The sequence below is a fragment of the Cygnus olor genome, chromosome 8 (assembly GCF_009769625.2).
Source record: "Cygnus olor isolate bCygOlo1 chromosome 8, bCygOlo1.pri.v2, whole genome shotgun sequence".
NCBI classification, from domain to species: Eukaryota; Metazoa; Chordata; class Aves; order Anseriformes; family Anatidae; genus Cygnus; species Cygnus olor.
This window is the reverse complement of record NC_049176.1, coordinates 17,098,017-17,116,315: the sequence shown is the minus strand read 5'-3', so window position 1 is coordinate 17,116,315 and position 18,299 is coordinate 17,098,017. Positions and strand designations below refer to the sequence as shown.

The 18,299-nt window shown below is 42.2% G+C and overlaps 2 long non-coding RNA genes across 3 annotated transcripts in view; both read right to left on the bottom strand.

Annotated features, from left to right (window-relative positions):
• The window catches only part of LOC121074408, a 504,929-nt gene that overhangs the window by 46,021 nt on the left and 440,609 nt on the right, over positions 1-18,299 (bottom strand). The window lies entirely within an intron of this gene.
• On the bottom strand, positions 5,422-8,168 carry LOC121074411. Its single transcript, XR_005822312.1, has 2 exons — positions 7,993-8,168; positions 5,422-5,555 (listed from the first exon to the last, which is right to left on the bottom strand). It is a non-coding gene; the product is annotated as an uncharacterized LOC121074411 (long non-coding RNA).

Sequence of the window (18,299 nt, the reverse complement as noted above, 5' to 3'; positions counted from 1 at the left end):
ATTGCCATTTACACCATTTCAGCTTTTGTTCTCATACTGCTGGGTTTTCAAGTTCAATTTATCATTTGTGATCTACCTTACAACCTCCCATCGTCAATCACACTTGTGAATGTGTTTGTCTTCTTCAATATTTCCCAAGGAGTTTAAATGTTTTAGTTGGTATGGAACAAACACACAAGGATATCTGATATAAACCCTCATGGCCTTTTGCCAAAACACATGTTTTAGCTGGGGTCTTGTTTTGCTATGGCTAACCATTTTTTCCATTACATCTAGCAGAAAGGATAACACAGGCTACATTTGCTGAGAAGCAATTTTCTTATAAATCAGGCCAAATGCAGTGGCTTGGCTTCCTCAGCTAGGATCCTGAGGTCTGCACTGCAACCAGACATGTCCCAGGCACCATCTGCCCACCTGTGCAAATGTCAGCACAGTCACTCCACTGTAGCCAGGACGTCTTGAGAAAACAGTTAGTCATGCTGAAAAAGTCTAATCTCCTTGGTCACAAAGTTCTAATGATAATTAAAACAGGTCCATAGCTCAAAAAAAAAAATGAGAACATACACACAAAACTGACACTTGGGAAGTGTAAGGTGTTATTAATATAGTTGTTGGCATTAACAATGTGTTACATTCTGAAAAGCAAAGCATAGCAAATATGTCTTTTTAAACATAAAAGCAAAAACTTTGCATTTATCCACTGATGTTTCTAAGCTATTTATTCTCAGTCCAGCTCCTGTCAGCTTATCACAAGCTGCATGTTTTCATTGCAATCTACTGCACAGCATCACTCCAGCTCAGCTGGTATTTGTGTTATGTGAAAACAAGACATATTTCACTAATTTGTCTCACTCCTACCCCACAACTCTTCCTGTATGTAGAGCCCCCTTTCTCTCTGTAACACTGATGGGACCGTAGTGGTGAGTAAACTTCAACACCTCGCTCATGCAGCTCCTCCTCTGCTTAGCTGCCTGTCAGCCCCCACGCTATTCACTGGTTTGGTTTATGTCTTGTCCACTAACTGTCACAGCATGGAAGGGAGAAAGGTCAGACGGCCTTACTAATAGTGCTCTATTTTGAAGTATTCCAGTAGTGAATATGGGGCCTCCAGGACATCCTCCTGATGGTTATGTTGAAATGGCTGAGGCAGGTAAGCTAACCAGATTCTGGAGTAATTAATTTACTTCCATTATTACAGCTCAGGCACGTGACAGGCATATACAGTAATTTCAGTGTGGTTTTCTTGTCACTGACGGCTGAAAAGAACGTGAAACCTAAACAATGCAATGATATGCTTTTTATATAAGAAGCAAAGTCTTTTCAAGACTAGATACCATATCAATGGTTATTAGCAAATCTTTATACCAAACAAAAATGTATACAACGATACACTCCAAACAAATGGCTGGGCATTTAAGCTAAATCTTGTTTTGCACAGCGCAGGTTGGAGCTCCAGATGGATGTAAGCCTGGGGGGAAAGACATGTCTGCCTACAGAGTAATTGATAATAGCGAACTGAGATTTTATATCTTCTTCCCCTATTCTGCATCTTTATCAACAGATTCTACCCTCCCCTCTTCACACAAGGGTCACATCATTTCACCCGTGACTTTCACTGGTTGATTCCACCAACTAAGGGATTACCTAGTTGTCCCCCCAATCCATTAGGGCAGGTCTCATCGCTAGGCCTCTGCAGATGATCAGCTCTGCAGAACGTTCTCGCTCTACAGCTCTCAGAACTAAAATTCCTAAACTATGTAAATATAAATATAGTTCAGGAGTTACAGCATATATAAATTTATTCCTCCAGTTATTAGTCAGATTCAATCTGATTAGAGACAGTAGGAATTTTTACAGCATGGTTACATGACTTCATACAGACCCACATACATACACATACATTCCTTAGTAAAGAAATTATTTCTGCATAATATTGCTATTTTTTTCCTATGTTTTCGCACTGCATCCAAGTCAGACTGAAGTCCAGACATTAAGTCTGCTTCCTGTTTGCTGCTACACATTGCTGCTATGGCAAAATGGCTGACAGGAGAGAAGAGATTCTTTAAAGCGTTCTGACAATCTATGTCAAGAAGATCCCAAAGGCAGAGATAATATTTTTTTTTCTCCCAGGCCTTGCAGCTTAAAGTACCAAAGGGTTCATTGCTGTTACCCTTCTTATTCAAAACCCATATGAAACCACTAGAGAATATTGTGAAATGGCATAGGCTACAATGTCATCAATATCCTGATGACACCAAGCTCTATGTCTCCTTTTCATTGAAGCCATATGTTACAGCTTCCTTGTGTCTGGCAGAGATAAGACATGGATGAAAGCCAGTTGGCTGGGCTTTTTCTAGATAAGATGAAGGTAGTGTATAGGTTTGGCAAGGGAAAAGTGTTTTAAGTTGACAAAAATCTGCTTTCAAAGCTGAGGGAGATCCCCATTGTCAAAATACACAGGGGATTTACTGCCTCCCAGCTCCTCTTGGAGTCCCAGCTACAAAACTGGCCCAAATCCCTTTGTGTCTTGCTTGACTTTACTCACTAGGTGCTCACTGGGCAGTGAGCAGTCTGTGTATTCAGAAAGTTGTCAGGCTTACAAGGTCACTGAAGGCCCTGCTATGTCTTTGTCATTATTTTCATATGTTGTCTTGCCTACTCAAAGACTCTACCCGTTCCTGACCTACCACAGCATGCCACCCAATTCCTACAGAATACCAATTTCCTAATGATTAACTGACAACTTTCTTAATGCAGCTGAAGCCTATTGGTACTTACTTACCCTCAGGAATGTAAGAAAGGATTATTATTTCTTTTTTTTTTTTTTCATGTAGTTGAAGACCTGTCTTTTCTTCTGTAAGACTCCTCTTGTTGAGGTTAGACAACCCCAGATCATTCAATCTTTCCTCACAATTTTTTTAGACCTCTGATTATTCTTTTTGCTCTCTTCTCCAGCTGGACCGTATTTCTTGAAATGCAAGCCCCCAAAGGAGGTCACAGTAAATCAAGTGACTTTAAGTTTCTGTTAGATATAGGTAGGCAGCATCATGGTCTCTGCTCCAGGCCCTTCTGGCACATTTACTGGGTGGAGGATCTTTGCTCATTCTCTCTTCTGCAATATGATAGTATGCAGCTTGGCTGCACTCAACCTCCAAACACAATTACACTCACATAGCACAAAGACACATACCAATGCAAGCCCAGTAAATTCTATATTCATTTTCCAAATTCACAGCAACATCTTGGTAACATCAGGTTCCTCTACGATGTCCATGTTTTTTTTTTCCCTTCAACTCCAAGCTCTCCTGAACTAACTGTTGAGCCTCCTTCCCATCGCGTCAGCTCTCTTTGCCCTTAGTTAGTCCCACCATTAAGCAGAACCTTCCTGCTATAGAGCATTCTGTCCTGATACTCTCTCGTGTGCAAAGCTGCTGATTCTTCCAAAAGCTCAAGTTATTATTACTCATTTTAAAACCTTTTCTTAGTCCTTGCAGAATCTCTCTCTTTTTTTTTTTTTCTTTTTTTTTTTGTTTTTCTTCCTAGAAATGGAGAAGCAGGGGGAATTAATTTTCTCAGTCCATTTGAATAGATCATCATCAACCCACCATTGTCCCTCAGCTGGCTGGCATGGGACACAGCCCTGTCAGTTCTGCAATGCAGCCACTCCATGAGACCAGCTATAAACTGAGCACAGATGTGTATCCACCAGCCACCACAAGCATGTCCTTAGCCATGTTGGCCTGGTGAGAGAAATGGATCGATCCCTGTCAGAAGCAGACTTCATCATTTGCGTATGTCTCTTGTCTTTTTTTCCCACAGTGCTACCCCGTCACTACAGGACTATTCTGGAAGCACAGAGGGAGCCTTCTGAGAAGCTTTGACTAATACAGGATAAGGCTGCTTACTTTATTGCAGGACAGAGAAGAATAAATTCAAAAGGACAAATTACATGTGTTCTCCACACTTTGCATGAGCTGCCAAAAGCATGCTGGCCTGACTGCATTGATGCCTGGCTTTCTTCAAGAGAAGTGAATCAGGGACATAGTCTCTAATTTGGGCAAAGAAGCCCTGTAAGCAGAGCACTGCACCTCTTGGTAGGACTCACCCCTGTGTCCAGTAAAAACAGAGGACTGAGAGAATCAGAAACTCTTTGGCAAAGAAGTAAAAGGAGAATAAATGAAGCTAATTTTATACAAGAAAAGGGAGGATGACCAAACCAGAGCAGTGCCGGTCACTTCTTAATTACTCTATCTGCCAAAGAGACAGGCAATATTTATGCAAATTACACAGTCTCCATGTAGCACAAAGAAGTTACTGTTCTTCCTCCCTCCCCCTAAATTAAATTTATGATTCTGCAATTTATTAAATTTTTCTCTCACATGTGGAAATAAATAATAATAAAAAAAATCTTCAAGACACCCCCAGAGGAGCACAAGAGGCAGCCAGCTGATGCAAGCAGCACGCCAAGGCTTCATGCGGGAGCTGGAAGTTTAAAAAGGGGAAGCAGATACTTCAGAAAGAAAATCCTGATAGTGCTGGTGTTCAGGTTAGGCAGTCCAGGGAGAGAACTAATGTGGTCTCAAGTTATTACTGGGGATTTTTCGTGACTATAGTGCCATTCATGAAGCAGTTGACTAGATGTGTAGTGTGAACAGCTAAGATCTCATGGCTTTCTGATTAGATTTAAGGGGAATGCTGTGGGGCCCTCATGTTTCATGCCTTGGGATTACAAACTGTGCAGTGACCATCTTAGTATTTAACATATAAATGCCTTCAGAATAAACAACAGCCCTGAAGAACTGCAGGCTTTATTATCTGCACATTGGATTCTCTTTCAGTGTTTTAGGAAAAAAGCATGTAAATATGCAGACCCTGAGGTTTCCACAGAAACCTCTAGTTAAAAAAGAAATGACAACAGACTCACACTCAAGGGGAAAGGGCAGTATGGCTAAGTGCAAAGAACAGCTGGGGTATATGTAACGTTACAGTTATTTTTCTGTGCTTCCTCTATGATGAACCAAAGACCTTGTTTTGCTGGATGCTGAATGCCCTGAAGTCCCATTACACATCTCAGGAAAGGACCTTAATGGTTTTATTGGGACCCATATCTGCACATATAACATGGCCTTTGAAGATGAAAGGATTTTTTTTTCTCTGCTTCCATTTGTTGCCTCTTGGTTGACATGTTCCTATATGGACACTCAATCCCCAGATATCTGTTGCCTAATCAGGGACGTCAATAACATCCTCCATGGGAAAACTATGGAACATCTATGAAAGTCAGAAGTGTGAGGAATAGATCTCAGATGATGCAGATGCGGTCATTGCTGTATGATCAAGATAAGCAACATTGCAAGTTCATTTTTGTATGCTAAATAAAATAAAAATGTCAATATTTACACATAACCTTCAAGGCTCTTACATTTGCAGCTCTTTAGTATTCAGTGCAGACCACATTTTCCTTAGTCCGTTACCAACAGCTTGGAAATTTAGTTAGAGGATGCAACCCAAATGTTCCTCCAAATGTTGTTTCCAAATGGTCATCTTGAAATATGCTGTTTAAAAGGATGAAACCTTTATGTGAAGATATAAGAGCGCATGCACAGAGCAATATAAACTGCAGGGAAATCATCTGAAGATTAAAACCACTAATGATAAAGATATTACTGTTAGACATAGTTTAATTTGTTGGTAACTAAATCACCAGAGGCTTTTTACAAGCTGTTTGGAACCTAACTATTGTGTAGTGCACATTCAACCTCTAAGTGTACAGTGACACAAACAAATAAAAGAGATCATAACAGTTGAAATGTAGTTAGAGACACAATTGAGAACATCTGTATTGTAAGCAGAAATAAATTAGAAATACTGAAGTGTTTTGTAGCTGTGAAACTGAGGGATAAAAAAATAACCTACAGCACCTGGATTAAGCAGTTATAAATAATGTATAAAGGAAAAATCTCATTACCCCCTGTGTAAACTCCCCCCCAATGAAATATATTTTATGAATGTTGCATCACAGTAATAAATGCAGCATTTGTTTTCTCCATAAACTTTCCATTTCATGACTATAAGATAGTTTGGATTTGGAAATAATGGCCAGTGAATGTACTGTTTGCAGGATTAGTTTCCCTCAACAAGCAGCTTTGAACTGACCTTCAGTTTTTTGGGCTAAAGAGCAGAGACTTACACAGGCTTAGCAGAACTCATCTTTGTGCCTACAAAGCTGTTGCATTGCTGTACTCGACTTGCAACAGAACAGTACTGTATAAACAAATCCAATAGCACCACTAGAGAGTATTTAGATTCTGAGGCTTGAATGTAGTAATTGCCTGATATCATAGAAGATTTTACGAGATTATGCTAGATAAAGACTATATATGAATGTGGAAAGTTTTCCCTTTGTAAAAAGCCAAGTCTTCCAGCACGATGCTGTGCACTGCAGGATACACAGTTTCGACTAACATTAAAAAGAGCAAGTGCTGTAGAAAAAACTAGAATGCTTCCTTTCAAGTTTCCAGTTTCTCTTTACAAATATTCATGGTTCTGTGTAAAGATGCCAGGAGAGATTCCTCTCTTGTATTAGTCTTACACTAAGATAGCTTTGCTGAAGTACTCAACAGATTAGTTCTAGATTTAGGCAGTGTATTACCTCAAATTGCACCATTGGCTTTTCTATAGAGGATACCTTGATTTCCTACATATGAAAAGGGTTCAGCTTCCCGATGATCCAGGGCAGCAATCACTGATCCCCTTGGGAGATTCTCTGAATGATCTGTACACCTGATATGCAATCACCAAGTGACACCATGGTGGAAAGGGGGTGAGGATGGGTATGGGAGGCAACAAAGGAAGTCAGCATCTAGAGTCAAATTGAAACCTAACAGATTATAAATTAAAAGGATAAGAACTTCCCACTGGCTGAGAAAGATAAAATGTCACAAACATAAAAACATTATAGAGTTAGGTTTGAGTCTGGAGTGCTTTCCCTTTTATGATTTATGATTGAGCTCAACCAGCATGGGAAACACAAAGCAAAGTTCCTCTTGAACTAGCTTAAAAATGCCACAGCTAAAGAAAAAAATATAGTAACATCAATTTAAAAAAATAACAAAACAAAAAAACCTTCTACTAAAATGTAAAGGTCAGTAAGGATTTGGGTGTTTTTAAATGCTGTCTTGAAGAAATTTCATAAAGGTTAAGATGTCATGTAGTTTCAGAGTTATGGGCACTGGAGGGGGGTCCTTGAGTGCCAGCTATTCCTCGGGCCACTCGGTGACTGTGAGCCGCGGTGACAGTGGACAGCGGGAGGCTGGTGGATCAGAAGCTATCACTGTGCCACTGGGGAAAACCCGTGTCTTGCTCCCCAGAGAACGAAGAGCTGTGTGAATATTTCAGCATCTGAGATTCAGGCAGTGCATAAAATACAAAAACATGCCTTAAATAACATTACACGGGTCTAATTTCAATTGCCCAGAGCATGCATATTTTCAGCGTTCAGCCTCTTTGACTCAGTCGCTTGCCCAGGAGGAGCGGGAGGCACAGCGGGGACATCACTCAGAGCCCGGCCAGCTACTGGTGGCTGCCTCCCCTGCGCAGTGCAAGGGCTCCGGGCAACATACGGATCCCTCCTGCCTCAACCTCCCTCAGGGGACACAGCCAGACAGGGCCAAACAGGAGCCCTAATGTTCCTTTTTCCAGGTCTGGAAAGCCAGCACTGCTGTGGAATAGTGAGGAGGGTGAGCTTGTTCACCTGTGCTGTCGTCTGCTAGCTCCCTCCTGCTGTGGGCTCCCTGCTCCCATTTAGCACTGACCCAGTCCCTGGTCCTCCGCCCTTGCCTGTCTCCTTCTCCGGTTCCCCCTCTCTCCTCTGGCATTTAGTTTCCTCATACAGCACTGCTGTTTCCTATGGACTACATCCACTGAAAACAAATCAAATCAAATCAAATCAAAACAAGACTTTTGGGCTTGATTTCTTTTTCCTACTCTCACCTTCATGACTTTCAGACTGGAGTCTGTATCCCTGGAAAGGAGCTACCTTTCTCTGCTTCACGTGCCCTTCAGATCCTTCCTGAAAGCCCAGTAGTCCAGAAATTGACCTTACTTCCCAATCTTGGCTTGTTGGCTGGCCAGGTGATCCTGTGTATATTTTCAGAGCAATTTGGGGAGGAAAAGGCCAAACCATCAATGTTTGATTCAGATGGTCACATTCCCCCCAAGGACTACTACTGAAAGCTCACACACGGGGACAGTGGACATAGTAAAGCAGAGGCCTCACTACCATCTGTGGGCAAGTGAAATCTATTTATTTCAACACAACACGAATTTCACTTGTAGACAAAAGGTGAACTAGAAAAAGGTGAACTGTTTGCTTTGAATTACCAACCAAATGCTACACAGAGACAATAAAATAATAAAGAGAGAAGAAAAGCCTGGAAAATCTGTACCTGTTCTGGAAAAAATATTATAAGAATGGTAAAATACCACAAATGTCAATTATTTCTTGAACAGAAGTAAAAGACTGGAGTTAACAAAATGTTATCAAAACCATTGCTCATTACAAACATGTGGCACTTTTCTAGCTGGAGGTTTAATTAATATAATGATCTTAAGTTATTAAGCCCTTATGCTCCTTCCCCTGCTTTTCTATTGCTCATTTTCCTCCTTTCCTACACCCATTTGCTGTGTGCTGCAAGCTCCCAGTAACAGGCTCCGTGCAGCCCAACTCCCAGCCCTCTCTGGCAGCTTTGCACTGCCCAAGAGGAGAACAGCAGGGAAAAAAAAAAAAAAAAAAAAAAAAAAAAAAAGGTCCGTTTCCCTGAGGACTCCTTGGGCTGTGAGATCTTGCTCTAAAATCTCCTGCCCCTGCAAAAAACAACGTAGCAAGTACAGGACAAGAGCGAAGCAGCCTGATGTCAACTCCCCAACCCTTCCTCGGTGTGTAGCAGAGCACTGCTGGACTCAGCTCTGACCGCTTGTCTTTGTTACTCTCTGAAGAGTGTCATGCAAAATTACAGTGCTGTATAAATAGGCACCAAAATAAAACATAATAATGCCACCCAAACTTCCCATAGCGTTGCGTTTCTGTTTTCTTGGTTTATGTAACCGCCTGGTTCCTCAACAACCTCCCCCAAAAGTTGCTATTTTTTTCTGCTAGTCTAATATATGCAGTTATTTCTCTGAAAAGCTGAAATGCTCTGCTTTAAGTAGTAAAACAAGACATTAGCTCAGGAAGTTTTAGAAAGCAGCAATGCATATACCTATTCTTTATAGAAAATAAAGACATCTTTATCATTCTTGGAGAAAACTGAAAAAATGCATAGTTTAAATGATTTCTCAATCACCGAGCAAAGCCATTTTCTTTTGTGAGATGTCCACCGTGTACCTGGGTGGTAAAGTACAGAAACCCCTGGATTGTGTGCACACAAAGGTGCTCACAGCATCACCCTCCCTTGTCCTCAGTCTCTAAGCACTCACTGCGCATCCTGCGAGCCTCCAGGCCACCAGCTCACATAAAGCGTAGTTTTATTTATAGTTTCCGTCAGTAAAGAAGAGGTATTCAAACACATTTGTCTTCTTCCCTTCTCTCTTCCTCTCCCTGACACAGATGTATATACATGCATTATGTATGCACACATATACAAAACACTCACCCCTACTTATTCTTGAGTTTACTGCTAAAATGATGTTGAAACACATTATTGGGGCATATTTTTCTATCTGAAACTGGCTAGATTTTCCCATAACAGCTGCACTCTAGATTTTAATTAAATAATACCAGTTGTGCCTTATTTAACTAAGCCAGCACATCTTCCTTATGTTTGGGTATATTAATTTCATTCTTTTTTTAATGAATAGGTTTTTATTTTGACATGCAGCTCTCTATAGCTCAGGAAATCTTCGTGTCAGTGTAACAATACATATATATAAGCAGGTTTTTGTTTTTTTTTTCTTGCCAGGGTAAATGTTGGCTACATTTTCAGCAGACTCGATTTAAGCCAACAAACTTGTCCCTGGAAAATGAATACAGGGCTAGTCAAACTATTTGTGCCTTTGACACCCTGATTTGCTGCTGCAAACATACAGACAAGAAGCTACAGGCCACCTTTCTATACATGTTCACCTTAGACCACCATAAAGGGCAATCAGCCTTCAGAGCCCCCACCTCCGTTGCTGATGTTACTCAGTCAAATAGGAAATTTGAATGATCTACAGTGTTTTGATATAGTGATGGAAACGAACTTGCAGTGGAACCCCACCTCCCACTCCCTCAAGAAGCTCATAATCTGCAAAATATCCTATAAAAGAGGTAAAAATAAAGGTGCATTATCACCTTTGATACCTGTGAATGACACCCATGAAGAGGTCTTGTCCAAGACAAGACGCAGGCAGCTGAGCAATTCTCTCCTTTGAATCTACACTTCTTTACTGCCCTTTTCAAGGATAGATATTGTGATATTTGTAGATATTTTGCTTTTTCTTCATGTCTTTTACCTGGGAAATGTAGGCCTTGGTACACTTACCTCCTAAAAACTACAGGTAAGCAATGAAAAGTCCAATGAGAGTAGGAACAGGCCAACAAAATTGTTTTATGGGAGTAAGAACTCCCCTCAGCCTTATCCCAGTGAAGATCTTCCTGCCCCTTGAGAGGAGAGTTATCAATGGTCACACAGAGCAGCTGCTGACACAGGAACCCGTGGAAGTTTGGAAAATGCCCTGTTAAGCTGCACCTCTTCTGTATCACCTGTGTACCATGTTCCAGCACCAGCTGCCATCAAGGCAAACGAGAACTGCATTATGAGCAGGAAACAGTAAGATGTCTAGGAAGCTATGCAACCGATGGGACTAGCCCAGCTGTGCATTTGTGTGATTTGCAATGAGAAAAGCAGGATGCACTTTCTGTGAAACTTATTACTGCTTTGTCCTTGGAGGTGGCGGAAGACTCCTCGCCATGATGATCGCATCACTGTTACAGGAGCAAACATAGCACGCACAGCGTGCTGCCCGGAACCTGCTGGTGCAGACAGGCCCTTGTTGGGCTGGATGGAGGCGGTGGAGAACATAGGCTATGTTCTGCAACAGCAGCCCCAGCTAAGTCTGTAACTTTAAGACAGATAACGTGCACATTTGCATCCACGGGTAAGAATTCTGCCATTTCTGAATGAGCTGTGAAGATTTTCTCAGCCATTGCACAATTTGTCTCCATGATATTATGCTTCCAGTGTCATGTACAGTACATCCTATCTGTCATCAAGTCAATCTCAACTGCTGCTTGACATGGCCCTAATCAAGACAGATACAAAACCCAGTAATAAAGGTACTGCTGCCCCCAAAAGCAAAGTTGACACAATTGGTTGGTGTGTTTATTTAAATGGCTCATATCTATCCTGTTAGCACATTCCGAATCAAAGTCCACATTGTTTATTTTAAAGTGAAATTTGGTCTCCTGCTCTCCTTTGTTTATGAACGTCTGTATTTCTGACAGCTGACAAAGGGCATGCTGAAGATTTACAGTACCCACAGCTGGTGTGTATAGCAGTGGGACCTTCCCCACATCATTTTGTTCTACATGCTACAGCCAGAGAGAACTACCCATTGAGCAGCCCCAGAGAGAGCCGAGTCCTGCAGCGAGGACTGCTTGTCTTGCCCTAGTATTGGTTTTCCCCTTACCGTCAAGAACTTGCTATATGTCAAAGCCCAGCAACGCTGGCCTGAGAGTAGCTGAAGTCCTTCCTCAGGGGGAGTATGCAGGAAGAGGGTCAACACTGGCTTCAGTGTGCTTCACACCCAGCCCAACAGCAGTGTCTATGCCATTAACTCTGACACCAGATCAAATGATCACATGGCTTTAAATGGGAGAAAAATTTGCTGTACCATATATCCTGTGTTTATTTATAAATAATTCCATATTATTATGTAATTCCGTTGACTTGTTACTGCTGCAACTTTGAAGACAGCCAGCCTAAAAACTCCTGCTTTTGTAAGTCCAAATCCTATTTCCTTTGGTAGGATGCCCTCTTGCACATGAACTAGAAAGGAGCAAGGACAGATGACACAGAGACCCTAACCAAAATATCCAGAATCTTCATCTCTGGATCAAAAATGTATAGTTTTTAGCTATCTTCAATGTGCTTCACAATTTTACTCTAGTGGAATGACATGAGGATCTCTGTTGTTCAACAGCTTCATGTTTTTCCTTTTTCATTGAAACTTGGTGTTCAAAACCCTCATGAGATGGAAAGGCAGTATCATATTCTCTCTGAAGTGTACACATGTAAAATGGAAAGCTACACATTTGCAATGCTTATGCATTGTGTCACATCACCTAGTTTACAGAAATTCTCACTAAGGCTATCAGCAAGAGGGTGGAGGAACACACAAGTGAGCTACCTGCAGGCAAGAACCACACAGGAAGAGTCCTGGTGTAATTCTTGACTATCCCTAAGCACCCGTGGTCAAAACATGCTGGGGCATGTGCCGCGTGCTTTAGCAACTTCCAGCTCCTGGCAAATAAGGTCCTTTACCTTTACTCTGCAGAACACTCACATATAGATCCAATAAATGGTGGCATCAGAAAAAGAGACACTTGTTACTTGTTAGACATATGGACCTGACAAAAGGTAAGGAAAAAATAGGAAGACCCACACAAAAAGCCCCTAAGGAGAACAAAGAAATATGCCAAGAGAAAATATGACACACACACTTTATACATGTTTAATTTCTGTTGTTTTGGTTGGAAAACAGCTGCAGGTGTCCTCTAATTATATCACCATTTTCACAAATATCAACTGTCATATTTAATTTGTTACATTTACCATCCAGCCTCCTCAAACAGCACACTTCTTTCATTACGCATTTAGTGCCAGAGTTTCTAACATTCAAGCTAACTTTCAAGCTAGTCAATTAATGCATTATTTACAAGTGAATGTTATTAAAAACAGATTCTTAATTTACTAATGATTTAGTAGACCCCAGGCAATATTCCAATTTGTTTTATTGAAATTGGAAGAACACTTAGAACAAAGGGGAAAGTAATGTCAAGGATATTTTGGCCTATTCATCTGTGCTGTACTTTCTGTGGTATTATGTCTACCCCTACATCTTCCCTCCCTTTTTTATATTGTATTTTTAATACACAACCTAACCAGTTGCAGCATGATTGAGGGGAAAGGTCTATGAAAAATGAAAACAGCACAAACACTATTGTGAGTTTTGTTTTTAAAAACCACCAGGCAGTCCTGGAATGACTCAATACACATGTTCACCATACAATACAGCATATTTTGATTTACAGCGCTGTTCTAGCAGCACAGCAGGTTAAGAAGGTTAGAAGTCAAGGGAAATTAAATGTTATTAGCATTCCACCATTGTTGTGCTGTACAAAAGTGAGTATGTAACTTTTCAGATCAATTTTTAAACTCAAATTTGTTTCTGAGGCTTTCAGCTTGTCAGAAACTTTTACAAGCACGTGTGTGCTCCTTTGTCCTTCCCATCTTTTACTCCTTTTCCTCTCCTATCTGTGCCTGTTCAGGATGATCATTAAAGACTAATCCCCCTCCCACCTTCTCTGTTTGCGGAACTGCAACCACCTACAATAACGCTGTTGTAATTAAAATGTTGACATTCAGTGTTTAGGGCCACTTAATACAGGAAATATCTGCGATTCAGTGGCAATACTAATCAGTGGCAAACACTAAACATCAGCATTTGAATGGTGACCATGATAGCTTCGAGATACTTATTTCTTTGTGTTTGTTCTCATGTGGGAATAAACGAAACCAAAGCAGGGATTCACAACCAGGCGTGTTTGTTACTCCCACGGGGTGGTTTACCAACTACGATATGCCCAAACCACGCAGCTCCAGTTTGGCTCTAAGGGCAACATGGGGGATGCTCGGTTCAGGGCTCTGGCACTCACATGTACGTGATTGCCCAGCTCAGAGCCAGGTGTGGACATCTTCACCAGGGCACCTGCATATGGGTAAGCAGGCCGGTGCAAGGGATGTCTAATTTAGGCTTAGGTTTCTGCTTTGCTGCTTTTGTAGCTCCAGGGATCTTGGTGAGGTTAATGATGAAGCAAATGGATGTTCTCAGAGAGTAGATAGGGCCCCATGTCTGGTTGTTTCTACCCACATGAACCCTGAGTTAGAAGAAACTTTGGATCTGTGGGCAAAATGTTACCACACCTAGCTAAATTAGAGCTAACCCAGACAAGTCTACATCTCCCTTAAAGTGAAAGCACAGGCAAAGCTGAAGCCTCTCTGTGCCTCAGATGGTCCTTTGTAAAACAGGGACAACAGCGATTCTTTGCCTTACAAGGCTGGTACAAAGATTTGGGGGTAATCTCCTTTATGATGGCAGCAGGACTCGCACAAACTAGACAGGTGGATCTGCACCCTTTCCTATTAACCCTTGGTGTATTTGGAAGACCTCCTGTATTGTCACGTCTTAGGTTTGGGCGTGAAGTCAGACGCACCAGGCTGACCATGAAACGCCCCTTTACTGACAATGCCACAAGAGCTGCAACCCTGCCCAGTCCCAGGTGCCCGAGGGAGACGGTGCCCAGCTCAGCATCAGTTTCGTTGTGCAGGGACAGGCTGGCTGTGCACAGCTCTCTGGAGTGCCCTGTGCTTCAGCCTTCTGCTGCTTGGTCCCTGACCACCTGAGCTCCATTCCCTGGTGAAGAGTCCTGCAAAAGCTACCGTCATTATCAGAGCGTTGACCCTTGCCTACCCCAGCAAAAGCCACTGACAGCCACTGTTGACCTGCCCCACCTCCACCGGCAGGCTCAGAGGAGGGAGAAGAGCCTCCTCCAGCACCACTCCAGCTAGCTTAGTTTATGCTGGGGTAGTAAGGATTTACAGGTCCCTGCACTCACTCTCACTGATGAGCTGTTGTGCTGGATCATTGCAGAGGAAGTCATCAGAAAGTTTCAGACTTTGCAAACTAATGCTCTGTTTATTCAACTTTCCAATCATTCCTCTATACTATCTGTGTTTCACATACCGTGAAACTGCACTACACTGTGCAATTGAATTAGTTGTACAGTGACTCAAAGGCATTAAACAATGACTTTGATATTTTAAGTACTGTCTAGGAGGGATTTTTAATTCCTTCCTCATAATGAAACAAGCAACACTAGAAAAATACCCACAGTTACACAACCCTGAAACATTGATTTTTTCTTCCATCCTGGGTAGACCCCTTTGACACAGCAAAACAAAAAATATCCTTAAAGCATTCAGCTTGTTTAGTAGCAGAATAAAAATAAAACAAGCACTGACACACAATTTTAATGTCACCCAGCAGCACAAGAATTAAGACCCTGTTTTTATTTCCACCTTTTAAGTCCATGGCACATACTAGGAAGGCAAATCCTATGGGAACTTTCCTGATACTGCCAAGTCTATGGGTACGGATGTCCAAACTCCTCCAGCTGCAGCTATATCTGGAGCAGAAGTGGTTACTGCCCCAGACACGGGACTGGATAGCAAGGCGCTGGTGTTTGAATTGTTCAGAGTAAACCAATTCATTGTGATTGAAACACGTTAGGGAGTGCCCTCACAAATAGCTTGGCTGACAGCTGAGATGGAGATGCTAACCTTTGGCAGGGGAGTGGTGACAAGCTGCTGGAAGGAAGAAAGCCCCACTGCTGGCATACCTACAGCTGGAAGAGGACATGCGCTGCCTGACCCCCGCTAGCTCCTCTGGAAAGCAGGGGAGGAGGAAGAGAGGAGATGGCTGTGCTTGTGCCCACTTGGTCAGCAGGATCCCCAGGACGGTGCTGAAGCAAACAGCTGCTGCATCAACCATGGGGCTGAGGTGGGCCCAGAAATGCCACGCTCACCCCATAGACAGCGAAGGGACCAGCTGCCACTGTGGCCTGAAATGTGCCCAAGGGGAGCCAGCTCTGCCACTGACAAAACAAGACTCTCCCGACAGGTTCTTGCTGGAGACTGCTTGAAGTGGGGGCGGAAGGGGGAAATGATTGAAGCAATGCTGTGAAACTATTGGCATTAGCTGCTAACAGCACAGGGCCAGGCACCTAAGTGATGACTCACATCTGACAATAAATACATGAATAGTTGTTGAAAGCTTGTTTGACTTTCACAAAGGGGTTTAAGCAAACATTTGTTTGTTCATTAGTCTTGAGCAACACTTTTATGGCAGGAGATGCATTAAACCTTAACATACATCTGCAACCAAGATATTTGGTTGTTTTACAGATTAAGACACAAAGCAATGCACACTGTTTACACGGAATGGCCTTGAAATACCTGTAATGGAGTGAGATACAGTTATTAGACACTGGCACTGTGAATCTTCATTCTCTTGAAGGTTAGTTGGGATGCCATGTCTCTGAAGATAAAGCCTTAAAGGGCCTGGTTCCGCTGCTGCTTGTGTGCCTGCATCAACTTCCAGATTCCTTGGCTACTTTTAAAAAGCAGATGGATGAAATCTGCTTCATTAATTAAGTTATACTGGTGCCTGGGAAAGTACCAGCACTCACAAACTCCTCAGGACAGATCACAGCACAGACTGCTCTGTACTGCATTTGGAAAATGTAATTCAAATAAGAAACCCCTTTCCCTAAATGTCCTGAGCTGATTGCATCATGGTCACAACAATTCTGCATGTTAGAGGACTGATACCAGGCAGCTTGGCCAAGGAACACTCACCATGCTGTGGGAGGTGTCTGTGTGCAGCAGTGCCATCCTTACAGCCCTTTGTGCCCACTGTGCCTGGGTGCTGTGCCACAGGGTGGGGGGCTGGTGGGCTCTCAGGTCACCCAGCACGCTCTGACTCTGGGTACAGCACAGGCAACCGGGAAGTCCCACTCTGCCTCTTGTGGGGGCTGCAGGAAGAGGGTAAGTCTGAAGTCATCAAGAAGGTCTCCCTTCTTTAGGGCTGCTTTGTAAGAATTACACCATAAGTAGTTCCAGCATAAAAAATAATTTGGAAGTATAAAATGTTTTCAATCTACAGGGCAGATTGGGAAGATGTTGTGAGCAAATCCTCAGTGATGTAACAGTGACTTCAGTGTAACTATCCTGATTTATACCTAGGAAGACGTAACTATCCTCAAGTGAACAAGTTACACTTCATCTCCTCGCTTCGGGTAGTTTTTTCTCCGGCGAGCAGTGCTGCATAGTGTAATGTTAGATGTGACGAGGGTCAGCTCTAACATAATCACAGACCTGAGGTCTCCAATTTATGCGCCTCTGTGTCTTCACCTCATCTCACCAAGTGATAACATAAAAGGTTATGACGTGCAAAGCAAAAAGCCGAAGTTGTTAACTTCCTGAACTTGAAAATATTACATTCCTAAAATTACTGTAAGCACAACATACTTGACATCCCATCCAGCTGATATGAATGGAAGACGGCATGCAAATATTTGACGATATAGTTACATTATTATCATAATAACCTTACACATGCAGTCTGTATGACAATGAAACCTGTACATTACTCAACTTGGTACAATTCGTCTCAGTATTTCAGATGTACAGTAGTTACACTGGAGAAAACTACTGTTTGGGGGGAGATGATGACCAATATCTTTCAATATCCCTATGCACCTACTGCAGTGCAGAAATGGATTTTATTACTAAAGCCTTTACACATGGACTGAAAATATTTCCTACTTCTCTCTGCCTTTCTAAATAGAAAGCTTATTCAAAGCCAGCCCGTAATGACCACTTTCTCCTGCAATCTTTGAATGGGCAGAACAGGTGCAGAAGAGAGATCTGCCCCTGCTATATGTCCTGCTGATTTTACTCGCATTAATATGCAGGGTGGCCACAAACTTCGCAGTGAAAAATCACAAGAAATTTCCTTGAATAATAATAATAGCTGGCATAAGAGAAATTCCAGGTGGCCTCAACCAGATGCTCGACCTAGTGTTACATGCCATGGAAGCACAGAAGAAACTTTTGCTGAAAGTTGACAACATCAGTCAACTTCCTCTAGAGGTGAGCTCAAGGCTGACTGCAGAGCTGAATAACCTTGAACTTGATGAGGGTGGACTTGCATTGAAATGTAAGGCACAAACCACTTCTGCTTTGCTCTTGCAAACACAAAACCAAGTCCAGAGCTCCAGTAAATTCTGCCCTCTTCTCTGCATTTCCTGACAGGACAAAAACTCTTCTTTACCTTGAATGTTGCTACTGTATAGTCAATAGCTCTAGCCCTTTCCTCAGGCTTACTCATGCCCTGCAGTTAAATCTTCTACGTGCTTGGACATGATTTCTACATAAAAGATATAAAAATCTGGAATTCACTCCTAGTCAGCTCTT